The sequence below is a fragment of the Mandrillus leucophaeus genome, unplaced genomic scaffold (assembly GCF_000951045.1).
Source record: "Mandrillus leucophaeus isolate KB7577 unplaced genomic scaffold, Mleu.le_1.0 Scaffold478, whole genome shotgun sequence".
Taxonomy (NCBI): Eukaryota; Metazoa; Chordata; class Mammalia; order Primates; family Cercopithecidae; genus Mandrillus; species Mandrillus leucophaeus.
Window position 1 is genome coordinate 1,894,253 of NW_012105120.1, and position 14,922 is coordinate 1,909,174.

Below are 14,922 nucleotides of genomic sequence, written 5' to 3' on the forward strand. Positions count from 1 at the left end.
TAGCACATGAAGACTGCAACATCATGTAGCACCTAAATATATACTGTGTTTTATTAGTCCTTTATTGTGTCCTGCCTGGATGAGGGGGTCATGTTTCCCCAGCTCTACTGAGGCTTCCTTTTTTTTAGATTTACTATCTCCCTAATTTTACTTAGTGAAATGGAAAAGACTAAAATGGTCTCTGTCACCAGTCACTACCACTCGAGTCCATTCTCACTCTGCTTCTCTAGTGATCTCAAACCAGAAATCTGATCCTGACATATTCCCACTGCAAATGCCATGGCTTAGAAGATAAATGGCTAGCCTCTTGGTGACCTATTCATGGTCTTTACCCAACCTGTCGTTGTCATGTTATTTCCCAGTGTCTAATTCAAGATATAATTGAGATTTCCTGGACAGTTGAAGGAACATGATGCCTCAGGCCTCTACTTAATCCAGTGGACATGTCATTTCTAAGAATCCCTTCCTGATGCTCCAAGAAAGACATGACTCTACTCAGACTCTTCTCCCATAATGCTGCACTTGCAACTCTAGCTGCTGTTGGCATTGTAAATGTCTCCCATGTGTTATTGGTACCACTATCATAGGTTCCACCAAAGTCAGGGCACTGAGTACAAACACCAAACTCAGTGATTTTCCTAATTTCTTTAGGAGATATATATAAGGTGAATTACTAAGCCCTTTAGCCTGACTATGAAGATGTATAGCTTTTTGTTATGACTGAAAGAGCAATCCATTTATGAACCAACACTGTCTAGGCAACTTTTCAGTCTTAGAAATGAATGTGTATTTTGTGGGATGGGGAATAGAAAGTATGGCATTATAGCAACAGGAAATACTTGGCTGCAGCCTGAATATCATTTATTTATTTATTTATTTATTTTTATTGTTTTGTAGAGACAAGGTCTTGCCCTTGTCACCCAGGTTGCAGTGCAAAGATGTAATCATATCTCATAGTAACTTCGAACTCCTGTTCTCAAGTGATCCTCCCCACTCAGCCTCCTGAGTAGTTGGGACTATAGGTGTGCAGCACCATGCCTGGATAATATTTTTAAACAATCCTTATAGATATAACATCTTACTAAATAGCCCAGGCTGGTCTCAAACTCCTGGGCTGAGGCAATCCTCCCACCCCTGCCTCTCAAAGCTCTGGGATTACAGGCATGAGCCACCACACCCAGCCTGATTCATTGTTATGGAGTGGTCAGTGATTGCAAACTCCATCCTAGTTGTTCTGCTGCTATTTTATTATACCATTTTTTTACTTAATATTTTTTTCTAAGTTTGCCTATGGCTGTGTTCAACAAAATGATTACTACAGTGTGCCATCTAATTTATAATTAATAAAGAGGACTGTAGGTGCTGGAATTTTCATATATATCCCGAATTCAAGGTTACTCTGCACAGACTTGGTGTCAGGTGCGCTGGGTCTTCTTAGATTGAGTAAACCAGGATTTTTTCTCTTAATGACTCTGGTCCAAGGACTACTGATGTATGCTAACATTTGACTAGTATTTTGGCAGGAAACTGTAGTGTTCATCTCCAAAAACACACAAAGGCCCTGACAAGGATTGGTGTTCAGTTTTAAATGGAAAGGGAACTGAAGTGACAAAGATAACAACTGCTCTATAATATCAAACATTCAGATTTTCGATCAATGGAAGATGATTTATTTGTCTGAAATTAACCCATGATGACTGAAAAGCTCCCTTTCATATGGGGTTGTATTAATTCGATGAGGCCACAGAATAGGTCTGAGCTCCGGAATAATCCCAGAGACTGTCACACCCAGCACCCAACTTTCATCTTCCATTTCACAATTAGTTTCCTGGGGATATCAGTTTCAGGCCCAGTCTGCACAATTCCCAACCACAGCTGCTTTTGTTTCTAATTTTCCAAGTTCCAAGTAAAATCAAGTACGTATCATTCTCAAAGTGGAAGACTTATGTTACGGTTGGTGTGAAACATAGCCTGCATTAAATCCTGGACCTATCACAGGGGAGCTATGTGGCCATAAGACTGGCACTTCACACCTCCAACCTTCACATTCCTCATCTAAACTTTGAAGGACAGACAACTCCCCTCTTGGTTTGTTGTAACTGTTAGATGAGGCAACCTATAAACGTATCCTTAAAACACTGCCTGTTTGAATGCTGGTACTCGATGGGTCTTTTTCCTCAAATATAACATTAGGACAATTTCGCATTATTGGCAAAGCACTGAATTAATATCAAGCAAGTAACTTCACCATTTGCCCTGCTGTATTAGGGCCTTTGTGCAATGATTGTCATTTAGTCTGTGTCATGAAAACCCATATGATAGATACAATAAGGATGCCTGCCTAATTTGTGAATTCATATTTTTGATTCCTCAAATGCATACTTAATATATAGCATTCACAAATCCAATTTGTATGCCATATCTCTTTCAAACCTTCACAGTAGAATAATGGACTCTAATAAGAAAAATAAAATGATCAAATATAAAAATGTTGAGTCCTAATTCTGAGTCATGGAAAACAGAGGACACCTTAAAATGATAAGCCCATAATTGAGCACAACTATTATCACCATCTATTCCCTAGGAACGTTCCATCTGTAACTAATATAATTGAGAATGTCAATAAACTAGGTTGGAATATTTTTAACTGATGCATTTCATTCTCGTGCAGCACCTACAGCACTGCTGCATCTGGACAACTGTTAAATAACCAAGTGGTTACAAAGAAAGACGACTACAAAACCTTGCTCTCTGTTAAAGGCTGTGTGTTAGGCACTATCTGGGAAACAAACGGGGAGTAGATCTGGTAACTGATGAGGGTGTGATTTTAGCCAGAGACTTTTGCAGGATGCAGACTCCGAGGAGGAGAGAGTTATCCACTCATGTAAGGCCCTCTAGTTAGCAGGTAGTAGGGTTAGAATTTAAACTTAGATTTACCTAACTCCAAAATATTCATTCCACATTAATACTATGCTTTTCAGGGCAAAGTGCAAGAAAATATGGTTATTTTCTTTTGTTAGATAGACATCATAGGAAAAATTAGAATTCTTTTTTTTTGTTTTTTTTTTTGAGACAGAGTCTTGCTCTGTCATACAGGCTGAAGTGCAATGGCGTGATCTCAGCTCACTGCAACATTCATCTCCCAGGTTCAAGCAATCCTCCCAGTTCAGCCACCTGAGTAGTTGGGATTACAGGTGCCCGCCACCACATGGCTAATTTTTGTATATCTCTAGAGGTGGGGTTTCATCATGTTGGCCAGGTTGGTCTCGAACTCCTGACCTCAGGTCATCCACCTGCCTCAGCCTCCCAAAGCGCTGGGATTATAGGCATGAGCCACCATGTTCAGCCTAGAATTCTTAATAACTTTTTTCTTTCTTTTATGAATGTTTGCTAATCACTCCTACAAAAGACCTTAAAATTGTTTTAAATGTGTCTCTTTATTTGTTCACTCAACTAACATGCATTGAAGGCCTTTTACAAAACATGCTGTAACACATTGGGACAATATTGCATTCTGAACTCATTACTGCTTGATACGTAAAAGAAACAAAAGGTATTTTTCTCCATTCTCCTTTCTTCCTTCTCTCTTCTGTTTTCCTTTCACTAGACCTTCCAGAGAGGTACCCAATTGTTTTTGGACTGAACGATGCTCTCATTCAAACACTTTTTGGCATTCAGGTTTTAAAAATAAATTTTAAAAATTTACATACAATCCAGGGTTCTATCTCCTTTTGAGAATTTAAGACTATCTTGCAATCAGGTCCACAATTGGAGCTGAATTCGCTCTTATAAAATCAGAGCAAATGGCATGAGAAGTAGTACTAGTTATAAACCATGTCCTCTACACATTGTCAACTGAGAAAAATAGCAATTCCACGGACCATGACCTCTGATTTATCTGGCCATCATTTTCAGGAAGTCATTTCCTAGAGAGCAGAAAAACACGTCTCTCATCATAGATAGAGACATAATGTTCCCTGCTTCTCTTTCTCTGTAAGAACTCAGCTATTGATTTTGCTGCATTTCTGGTCCTTCCTCTTCTATTGCCTAAAGGGTTCCAAATGCATTCTCTTAGTGATCATACACATTCCTTGTGAATCTGGAGAATACCCTTATTTTGTCAAGTTAGAAACTAGAAATAGAAGACATCAATATTCCCCAGTTCAAAATTTGCAGAAGAGAATTAGGAAAATAAATCTGAATTTTACTCCCATAGTCATCCCACAAGAAGAGAAACAGAAGGCAGAGCAGCAGGACAGACAGCAAGAGTGTGAGCAAACACAGAGGTAGAGAAAGAGGGAGTGCAGGCCAGTGCCTCAGGACAGGAAGGAGGACTAAACCTGACAAGACCAGAGATACTTGAGAACACCCAGCATGACACCTTAAGAAGGCAGTGAGTCATACAAGAAAAAGAGTGCCCTGATTTTGTGGAGCACTCTACAGTATATAAAGCATTCAAAATAACATACATTAAAAGCAATAACAACAATGGCATCGATTTGGGGGAAAAAAGGTAGATACATCTGAGTATTTTTAGACCACAGCAAGTGGATGATGATGATGACGATGACGATGATGCATAGTATTTTTAAAGTAGATTTCATGTTTAGAACAGTTTCAGATTTAAGCCAGGCAAAGTTGCTCATGCCTGTAATCCCAGCACTTTAGGAGGCTGAGGCAGATGGATCACGAGGTCGGGAGTTTGAGACCAGCCTGGCCAATATGGTGAAACCCCGTCTACTAAACATACAAAAATTAGCCAGGCGCAGTGGTGCATGCCTATAGTCTCAGCTATTCGGGAGGCTGAGGCAAAAGAGTCTCTTGAACCCAGGAGGCGGAGGTTACAGTGAGACGAGATCGCACCACTGCACTCCAGCCTGGGTGACAGAGTAAGACTTCTTTAGGAAGGAAGGAAGGAAGGAAGGAAGGAAGGAAGGAAGGAAGGGAGGGAGGAAGGAAGGAAGGAAGGAGAGAAAGGAAAAATATACTAAGATGACTTGTGGCCGGGTGTGGTGACTCACGCCTGTGATCCCAGCAGTTTGGGAGGCTGAGGCGGGCAGATCACCTAAGGTCAGGAGTTTGAGACCACCCTGTATGACATGGTGAAACCCCATCTCTACTAAAAATACAAAAATTAGCCAGGTGTGGTGGTGTGTGCCTATAATCCCAGCTATTTGGTAGGCTGAGGCAGGAGAACTGCTTGAACTCAGGAGGCAGAAGTTGCAGTGAGCTGAGATCATGACACTGCACTCCAGCCTGGGGACAGGGCAAGACTGCCTCAAAAAAAAAAAAAAAAAAAAAAAAAAGAAGATTTACGGAAACATTGAGAAAACGGTATGGAAGTTTTCCTTATATTCCATACCCAGTTTCCTCTATTATTTCCACCATAAAGTAAGATAAAATTATATTACCTCCTACGTTAATATGGTATATTTCCCACTATGAATGAAAGAATATTGATAGGAAATTATCAACTAAAGTCCATAGTCTATTCAGACTTCCTTCATTTTTACCCAATGCCCTTTTCTATTCCAGGATCCCCTCCAGGTTACCACATTTTATTCTGTTGTCATGTTTCCTTAGCCTCCCCTTGGCTGTGTAAATTTCTCAGATTTTGCTTGTCTGTGATGACCTTGATGGTTTTAAAGGGTTCTGGGTCAGGTATTTTATAGGTTGGCCCATGATTCAAATTTGTCTGGTGTTTTTCTCATAATTAGATTGGGTTTATCGGTTTTAGGAAGGAAGACTACAGATGTAAAGTGCCATTTTCATCATATCCTATCAAAGGCACATAATATCAGCATGACTTATGATTGTGAATATTGACCTTGATTACCTGGCTGGGGTAGCGTTTGTCAGATTTTCCTACCATTTAGTTATTCTTTGTTCCTTCTTTCCATGTGTACTCTTCAGGAAAGAGAAACAAGGTCACTATGCGCAGCCAACACCTCAAGGATTGAATATCTACATAAATTATTGGAAATTCTGCATGGCAGACTGGTCTCTGTGTCATTTATGTATTTATTCAATTATTTATTTATATCTGCATGGTCTCATCAACATTTGTCTCATACTTTCAGTTATAATACAAAACTGCTTTATTCTGTTGCTCAAATTTTTTCAGCTTTGGCCATTTGAAGCGCTTTTGTTGGCTCCTGTGTCCCTTTGACATCTACCAATCAGTGTAATCAGTGTGTTTTTTGTGTGTGTGTGTGTGTTTATTTGTTTTGTTTTTAGCACTTCCTTGCTTTCTGGCAGTATAAGATGCTCCAGGTTCGTATAGGTAAATATATATTTCTTGCTTTAACCCTAGAATCATCCATCTCTCCAAGGAAACCAAGCTGCTTTAATTGGCGAATGGTATTACAAACCAAGGTCTGGCACTGGGTGTGCTCATTGTTACTGAGGTCATCAGCTTTGTAGTTGGCAAAGCATTTTAGAATTGCCAAAGTGTGGATGCCACCCATTATTACACTGCAACCTCATCACAGTTCTCAGGAGTATTGTGACCCTACTGTACCACTCAGGAAATTAGGTTCTGGGAGGTCAACACCAAGTCCAAGGTATCAAATCTAGTTTATGTTAAAGTGAATTAAATGTTTATAAGATGTTTCTCAAGTTTCACTGTACTAGATCCTGGCTTATAATAGTAAGTGAGCATATCTGGAACCTTCCATTCTTAATCTTACAATCTAATTTCCAAGATAGAATTTAAAATATAAGAACATATGTAAACATTCTAAAAATGGTTGGTCCTTTAAAGGAAAAGTACCCAGCACTGGAAGAGTAAATGACAGGAGCACTGACTCACAACAGAGAGGGGTAGAGGGGGCTTCATGAAAAACTGTGAATGTGATATTTAAGTTAAGATCTTGAAATAGTGAAAGCTGGGTAATGAATGGGGGCTGTTTTTCAGAGACAGACAAGTGTGTAAGTAACAAATGCAAAATACATTGAATTGGAAAGAAGCTTGGCATGTTCAAGAAACTAAAATAAGATCATGAAGGTAGAATGTAAAGGGGTGGATTGCTGTATGCAAGGATGGTGAGGTTTAGGTACAGCCAGACGAAGCAATACTTGTAGGATAACCAAGGTAAGAATTTTTTATTTTATCTTATTAGCTATGGAATGACACTAAAGTTTTAAAGCAGTGAAATGAAATGATAAAATATAGGCTCTAAATACATCATTTTGACTTACGTGTGGTGAATGAATAGGAAAAGGAGCAAGACTGAATTGAAGAAGACTGATTAGAAAAACATTTGGGCATTTGAGTAAGACGATGGTGGCTGAGTCTGATGTGTTTGAAGTGAGAATGAAAAGAAATGGAAGGACTGGAGAAGAGCTATTTATAAGGTAGCATAAAAGGTGGGAGAGGGAGCTTGAAAGAAAAACTAGTGAGATTGTTGAGCAGGACTGACAGCTCAGTTAGAGATGACCTGAATATATGTCATAAACAATACAGCCAAGTTCCCCCACTGTGTGATTATCTACAACTTTTTGGTTGTCAATGTGGAGAAGGTTGATAGGAAGGTTCATCTTGTGGGTTTGAAGTAGGAAGAGAGAACTAACATCGGAATCATGGGAACCAAGCAGGAGTGAAAGGAAAGTTATGTTCCCAGGGAGCTAAGTGTTGAGGGAAATTGAGAGTTTCGTGAGGTCAAAGAATATGGGAGGTATTTGAGCTAACCAGATAGTAAGAAAGTGTGCTTGATAAACAAATGGAACATGTTGACATGGAATATTAGAGCTGATATAGTTGTCGGTGTTGGAAAATTCCAAGGTGTGATGATAAAATGTGTGGCTTACATGAAGTGAAGAAGGTGGCTGGAGATGAGGAGGTGAAGGGAATGAGAGATCAGGGTGTTGGATGAAGTGGTTCTGTGGATGCTAAAGTCTGTTATGCTAATGACTGTAGTTGCAGTAGAGAAGGAGGCTTTGGGTGATGTTCTAGTCTTTAGTGACTGAGGAGGAACATCCACGGTGTAGTAACTGAAAGAAGTCAGAAGCAAGAAAGTAATACAGCCAGGTGTGAAACTCAACGGAGCAAGCTGGAGCCAGAGGCATTATTCTGTACCCACTATTTTAAGATCATTGTTAGTTTTTGGTACTTATTATACTCTCCATTCCAGAAACCTTGAATAGAAAAACTGAGGGCTCATAGATAAATCTTAAGGAAAAATTTAAACTCCTTCAGCCTAGGCAGTTAGTTATTCTATACCACCACACTTTGGAAATAGAAAAAAAAAAAAAGTGAATCCAAATCCTCCTTTTATTAATATCATTAGGAGCAATACTGTACCAGATATGGCACACAAGTTTTCCGAATCTCGGTGTCCTCATTTGTAATATAGTGCTAAAAATACTCATCACACAGAGGTTTTTATGAGAATCACATAGAAGTAGGCACGGAAAGTACCTAGCATAGAACTGAACCTTTCCAATGCCTCTGTTTTCCCATGTATAAATGGGGTTAATAATAGCATCCATATCATAGAAAATTTGTGAAGACTAACTGAGCCAATGTAGGTAAAGGTCTCAGATCAGCACTTGGCACAAGGTGAAATTTATATCAGCACTGGCTATTTTTATCACTAAAGCAAACACAAGGGAAGAAAAAACTTTGTACCCAATTGAGCAATGTTTGTGCTGAAATCATTTGTCTTCATTCATGGATTTAAATAATTTTTCAGCAAGAACTCGATGATCCCATCTTCAAGGAAATTAATTAAATAGATAGAGAAAAGGGGTCTTGAGAATCTGAATCTCTGTGCTTGGTCCCTGAGCTGGTTGGGAGCCCACACGGGGCCTCAGCCTCTGAGTCTTGCTTCTCTGTCCACAGCACCATGCAGGGCAGGGTGGGTGGGGGCGATGCCTTCCCCCACAAGCCTCTGATGGGCAGTGTGATGGGGAGAGCAATGCCCCTCACCCCACACCATTGCTCAGGGGCCTTCCTCTGGAGCCAGTCCTCCTTACCTCTGCTGGAGAGATGTCAGGCTATGAAGCCCCCCACAGGGAGATTGTACTGCCAGAAAGCACCCAGGCCTGCAGTGATTGGAGTTAATTGGCCTTTATTTAGTGTCAGGGCTGCTCTGATCTGCCTCATTAACCCTGGTGACCACATGGTGCTTTTTAATGAAGATCACTACCTTGCCCAATTCTCGATTTAAACAAAGGCACCTTTGAAAATCTCTAAATCCCACACTGATCAATTTCTACTTAGAAAAAAATCAAAGTGTTCTCTGCTAGGTGGTCAGGAGCGGCACCAGGATCTACCACCTTCATGCTTCTCAGGCCAAGCAGGTGACAAGACTGTAGTCAGGATCAGGAAGCAGCTCAAGACTCAAGGCAGGAGAATGCAGCACTGAAGCCAGGCAGTCTGTGAGGGAATCCCTATTGTCCTCACTCCCATGTGGAGTCAGAGCTGCATGAAAAGCCTCCTCTGTAGCTGCAGGACCACTGCAGATGAGGAGCTTCCTGTCGCTCTGCAGGACAATGGTTTTGGAGGATAAGATCCTTCTTAGGAAGCAAGATCCACGCTCTTTTAATACCAAGGGAGTCAGAGGGAAGATGGCGAGGAGAAGCTTGGGGTCATCCCTCTGATGAGATAAACAGGAAGAGAAGGAACAGCTCCCAATGCCTGTAGGCCCAGTGGGTTGTTAGAGGTGAGAACTAAGGAAGCTTTAAGTGCCAGGGGAAATAGGATAGAGTGGAGAATACTTTCACTATTCATAGCCATGACATTCTTCTCCAGGTTTTTGTAGCAATGTAGGTCCAATGTCATCAGATTTTCAGGTATTTCAAGAGAACCCAGGAATTTAGATTTGTGTAAAGTCTCAATTTTTATGTATTGGTGACTAATTCACTTTCTGTTGTTCTTAAATACTTGCGAGCCAGAACATTCTCAGTCAAATATACAAGACTGCCAGTCAAATGCAGCCTGGCATCTGTCTGATTGAGGCCTCTGAGCTGCAGCAGCAGACTCATGCCTTAGTTTCACCTCTTTTAATACAGCATCCGTTAAGTATAGACTAGAGCCAGACACCAGGCAAAGAGCTAGATAGTTGTGATCTGCCTTTAAGTGTCTTGTGACGAATGGGGAGTTTGGACAATTAAATGATCACTGCTATGTGATATATGCAAGGACAGGAATTAGCAGAGTCTTATAAAATGGTATAAAATTCAGTCCTAGACAGTCAGGGGTCAAGACCAATGTGGTCTTGATATCTCAGCAGAAGTTATTCTTTTTCAGTTTTTGTTTTTGTTTTTATTTTGTTTTGTTTTGTTGTTGTTGTTGTTGTTTGAGACGGAGTTTCACTCTTGTTGCCCAGGCTGGAGTACAATGACTTGATTGTGGCTCACTGCAATCTCCACCTCCTGGGTGTTCAAGCAATTCTCCTGCCTCAGCCTCCCGAGTAGCTGGAATTACAGGTGTTTGCCACCACGCCCAGATAATTTTTTGTATTTTTAGTAGACATGGGGTTTTACTACATTGGCTAGGCTGGTCTTGAACTCCTGACTTCAGGAGATCCAGATGCCTCAGCCTCCCAAAGTGTATACTTCTTATTTCTACTGTCTTCATGCTGAAATATATCCCAAGAAAAGTCAAGCACAAAAATAAAAGTTAAACAAAGAAAATTTTTTAAAAAACTTTCCATATTGATATATTGATCCACAAATTTGTGGCGTATTTTGTTTGTTCTGTCTCTAGTGAATACTTGTTTCAACTCCTGAAATTTTATTTCCTGGGTTGTCTTTGTAAACTACTCACGGGTCAAATGTTATGAGATAATTCCACCTCATGAACAGGAATTTAGCTTCATTCACTGTGTGGCTCTCGGGGATAACAGGCCGGGACCTCTGGAGAGGAAGCATTTCTTATTCTGACAGGTCACCTGAGACCATTTCTACCATCGCTATGGAGTTTATATTCACACTGAGCTTAGAGGGCCTCGTTCATTCCGGCAGCAAATGTTTTTGGGTGCAAAATGCCTTGCTGATAAGGTTACCACACTGACAAAAATGAATCAAGTGAAGGATAAATTGATTTGAATCTTAACCTAAGTCAAATGCAATAGAAAAAGTTACTTTTGAAAAGATGAAAGAATGTATTGCAAAAGCCAGTAGGGTTCTGACAGTGCTGCTCCATGTGCTTAGTAAACACAAGCATGCCTCTCAATTTCAGACTCAATCTATGTTTCCCACACCACTCAGAAGCAAGTGTGGGATGTGTGTTTTTCCTCCAGAAAATGCTTATTTACAACTTTTTCCCACTTCTGCCAGACAAGTGGGTCAGGATGTGGTTATTCATTATTTATTTTTACTTTCTCACTCAACAAATGTTTACTATTTATTTTATTTTTCATTCAACAAATATCCAATAGTATTTGCTACTATGAGCCAAGAGTTGAACTTTTCAGTGTATAAACAACATCTAAATCCTAAAAGATGGTGGGGATGGGAAAAGAATCTCCATAAGTACCCTCTTTTCCTGGGGACCAACTGGGGGAGCAGCCAGTGCAAATGAGTCTGCTTAGCAAGCACAGCAAAAAGGGAAGTGAATATCCAGCTCTATTCTCACATGGAAATCAACATGAATTCAATAACCCTTCATTGAACATCTGTCTACTGGATGTAATATCCTGTGCAGGGAGCTGGAAGGCCATATAAACGCCTTCCCCAAGGAGTTTATAATCTAGGAGAAAAGATGACATGTACATGAATAAAATACCAAATACAGAGATATGGGGCCAAAAAGAAACCTAAAATAAAGACCTTTGCTTAATAGTTTCAGAGAGGACAGACTTATGCTTGAGCATAGAGGATTACAAAAGGCATCAAGGGTCTGGTAGCCTTTGCTCTGGGTCTTGTGAATGGCAGGTAGGATTTTAATGGAGGTGGAAGGAAAGCACGATTCTAGAAATTAAGGAAAACACAGTGGGGAAGGGAGACATCAGTACTAACTATTATACTGAGACTTGCAGACAAGCCAGAAAATACAAACCAGGACTATTGAGGGCCTGATTAAAACTGTTAGGCAATAAATAATGCAAATATGAATGTGAAACAGCTTAGTAACATAAACTAAGCTTTGTTTTAGAATAATTTGACTGCTGTGTACAGAATGTACTGGAAGCAAGTGATCTAACAGCAGGGAGACCACTTAAAATGATGATGATCATAACTAATATTAAAACAAAGACAGTAATGGCAGCACTTATATTGCACTTACCGAGGGCCAGGAATTATTTTAAGCATTTTTACATGTAGTAACATATTGACCCCTCCCATTCATCCAAAAAATAGATACTATTATTGTCCCCACTTTACCAATAAGAAAGCTAAAACCAACTTTACATGCAGATGGTCACCCAGCATGGAAGGGCAGAGAGAGGTCATGGACCAGGAAGGCAGGCAGACACTTGCCTCACCTCTCCACTCTGCTCTCTCATGGAGGAGCCAGTTCAACATCTTGGTGAGAAATGATGACAATCTAAAACTGAGGAGTCACAGTGGGAATGGAAGGGGCAGAATTTACACATAGGGACTGGGAACAGAGGGAGTAGACAGAGGAGACCAAGCAGCTCTCACAAAGGTAGTAAAGTGACATGCCACAGTGTAGAGGATTTCAAAAACAAAGAAATTATTCCAGAGAGTTAAACAGTACTGAAAAGTCAAAGCAGATTAGAATTTTGAAAGAGCTAGTGAATGGACTAAAAGGAATTCCCTGGTGCCTGTTAGGTCAGTAGTTTTAGAGCAGGGGTACAGGAATACATTGCAAGCAGTGAAGAGTGGATGAGTAATAAGAAAGACGGGCCATTGGACAGAGATGATTCTGTTCAGATTTTCATGGTAAAGAAATAATAAAATCAGAAATAAGAGTAGGTGAAATTCTGATGGAGTTAAGTAAATGATACCTTTGCTATTACTACTATTACTATTATTGTTATTGCTAGTTATCAAGGTAAATCTTCTTTGCAGAAAAAGTAGGTAGAATGAAAATCAGCAGTAAATAGAAGGGAAGAGAAAACACATTTTGATTATTTGAACAAGTATATGAATATATCTGAATGGGCAGTCTCAATGCTCATTATAAATTACTAGAAATACCCAAGTGGTAAGTACCCTAGAGGGCTGCATTCAGATTCTGGTCTGAATTTTCGAGGATTCACCCTAAGGTTTGGTTTAAGCATAATAAATTCTCATTTTAGAATGAGACGAATCCCTGTATTCTAATGTTTTTCTGGGGGAATTAGTATCCAGTATTAGATTTTGGTAGCTGGTGGATCATGAAGCAACTAGGACCCTGTAATGGACTGAAGGTTTGTGTCTCTCCAAACCCATATGCTGAAATTCCAACCCCCAAAAGAATGGTATAAGAAAGTGGGGCTTATGGGAGGTAATTATGTCTTCAGTAATAGCTCACATAAGCAGAATTAGTGCCCTTATAAAAGGAACCCCCAAGAGCTCTTATTCTTTTTCTAAGAGGGGACACGCGAGAAGATGGCCACCTGAAGCCCAGAAGAGAGCCCGCACAGGAACCCAAACATGCTGGATCCCTGGTCTCAAATTTCCCAACCCCTAGAACTGTGAAAAATAAATTTACTTGTTATGAGCTACCCATTCTATGGCACTTTGTTATAAGCCCAAATTAACTAAGATATATCCTAACATCTGTATAGACAGCCCTTCATAAGGTGCATTCTACATGACACATGCTGAAATAGGTTCACTGGATTGGGCAGACATATTAGACCAGCTTTGCTCAGGAGAACAATGCCATAAGCAATGTTTCCCCTCACTTCCAAGGGCAACATCAAATTTTCAGCCTCCTTTTAATTTCTGCAGCTGGCACTGCAGCTGAAGGGCCAACAGCATTACAATCATTTCTGACATTCCCTGGTCCTTTATAGCTTACGGCAGGTTTTCTCATCTGCAATTTTAGCGTACCTTATAACAGTTCTCTTATGTAGCCAAGGCAGAGGGTGGGATCCTGTATTAGAGAAGTGAAAAACCAGACTGAGAGATGTATTTCCTTGCTCAAGGCCATTCACATAGCAGGTGGGCCAGCATTCACACTCAGACCCAGTGACTCTGAATGCCTTACTCTCTGAAAAAAAAAAAAAAAACTCCTTCTAAATATCAGCTCCTCTTTTTAGTAAAACCAAAACATGCCATCTTGTGATTCAGACTAAGATAATTTCCCTTTCTTTTTTTTTTCTGCTGTAAATGTGTTTGACCTCTTAGACATATTTAACCCCTCTTTTGGTCAGACTTCAATTATTGAGATTTATATTCAGTTGTTTATGCCAAAGCATTAGCATATCCCAGATTTCACTAGTAACCAGGAAAGCAGTAATTATACCGTTTGCCAAAAGAGTAGGTGCCCTCATTATTTATGTCCGGGAAAAAAGTTTGTTTAGATTGTTTTCATCCTTCGTGTTTTCTCTTTAGTAAATAGTTATCCAGCTAAATTATTCATCACATCATCAGAGTGCTTCCTGGAGAAAATTCAAAAACATGTTATAACACCCTCAAGAAATGCACGTCAAAGTCTGAATGATTACTAAAGCACAAAAATGGGGCATATCAGGCATTTTGCAGTATGTGAAAGCAAAATAGGCCAGTCTGGGAATGATCTAATATCACTGTCTTCAGAAAAGGAAGATGGTCACTGCCTCAAGTCTTTTCTTTTTTAAAATAAACCAGTTAACATAGAAACTGCCTTTTACATACAAGTGTAGACTCCATAGAGTAAGCAGTTATATGTGAAAACTGCCATGACAAAGGGGGACTAACCTCAAACATTTATTATCACAAGATCTTATCCTCTAGTTCTCATTCATATGTCATACTTTCCTGAGGAATAAATACCTGAGTGTTTCACAATATATGTTGAGTCAAAAAAAAAAAAAAAAAAAA

The 14,922-nt window shown here is 39.8% G+C and overlaps 1 protein-coding gene across 6 annotated transcripts in view; it reads right to left on the bottom strand.

Moving 5' to 3' along the window:
* Positions 1–14,922, bottom strand: part of NRG3 (neuregulin 3) — a 1,213,654-nt gene that overhangs the window by 794,600 nt on the left and 404,132 nt on the right. The window lies entirely within an intron of this gene.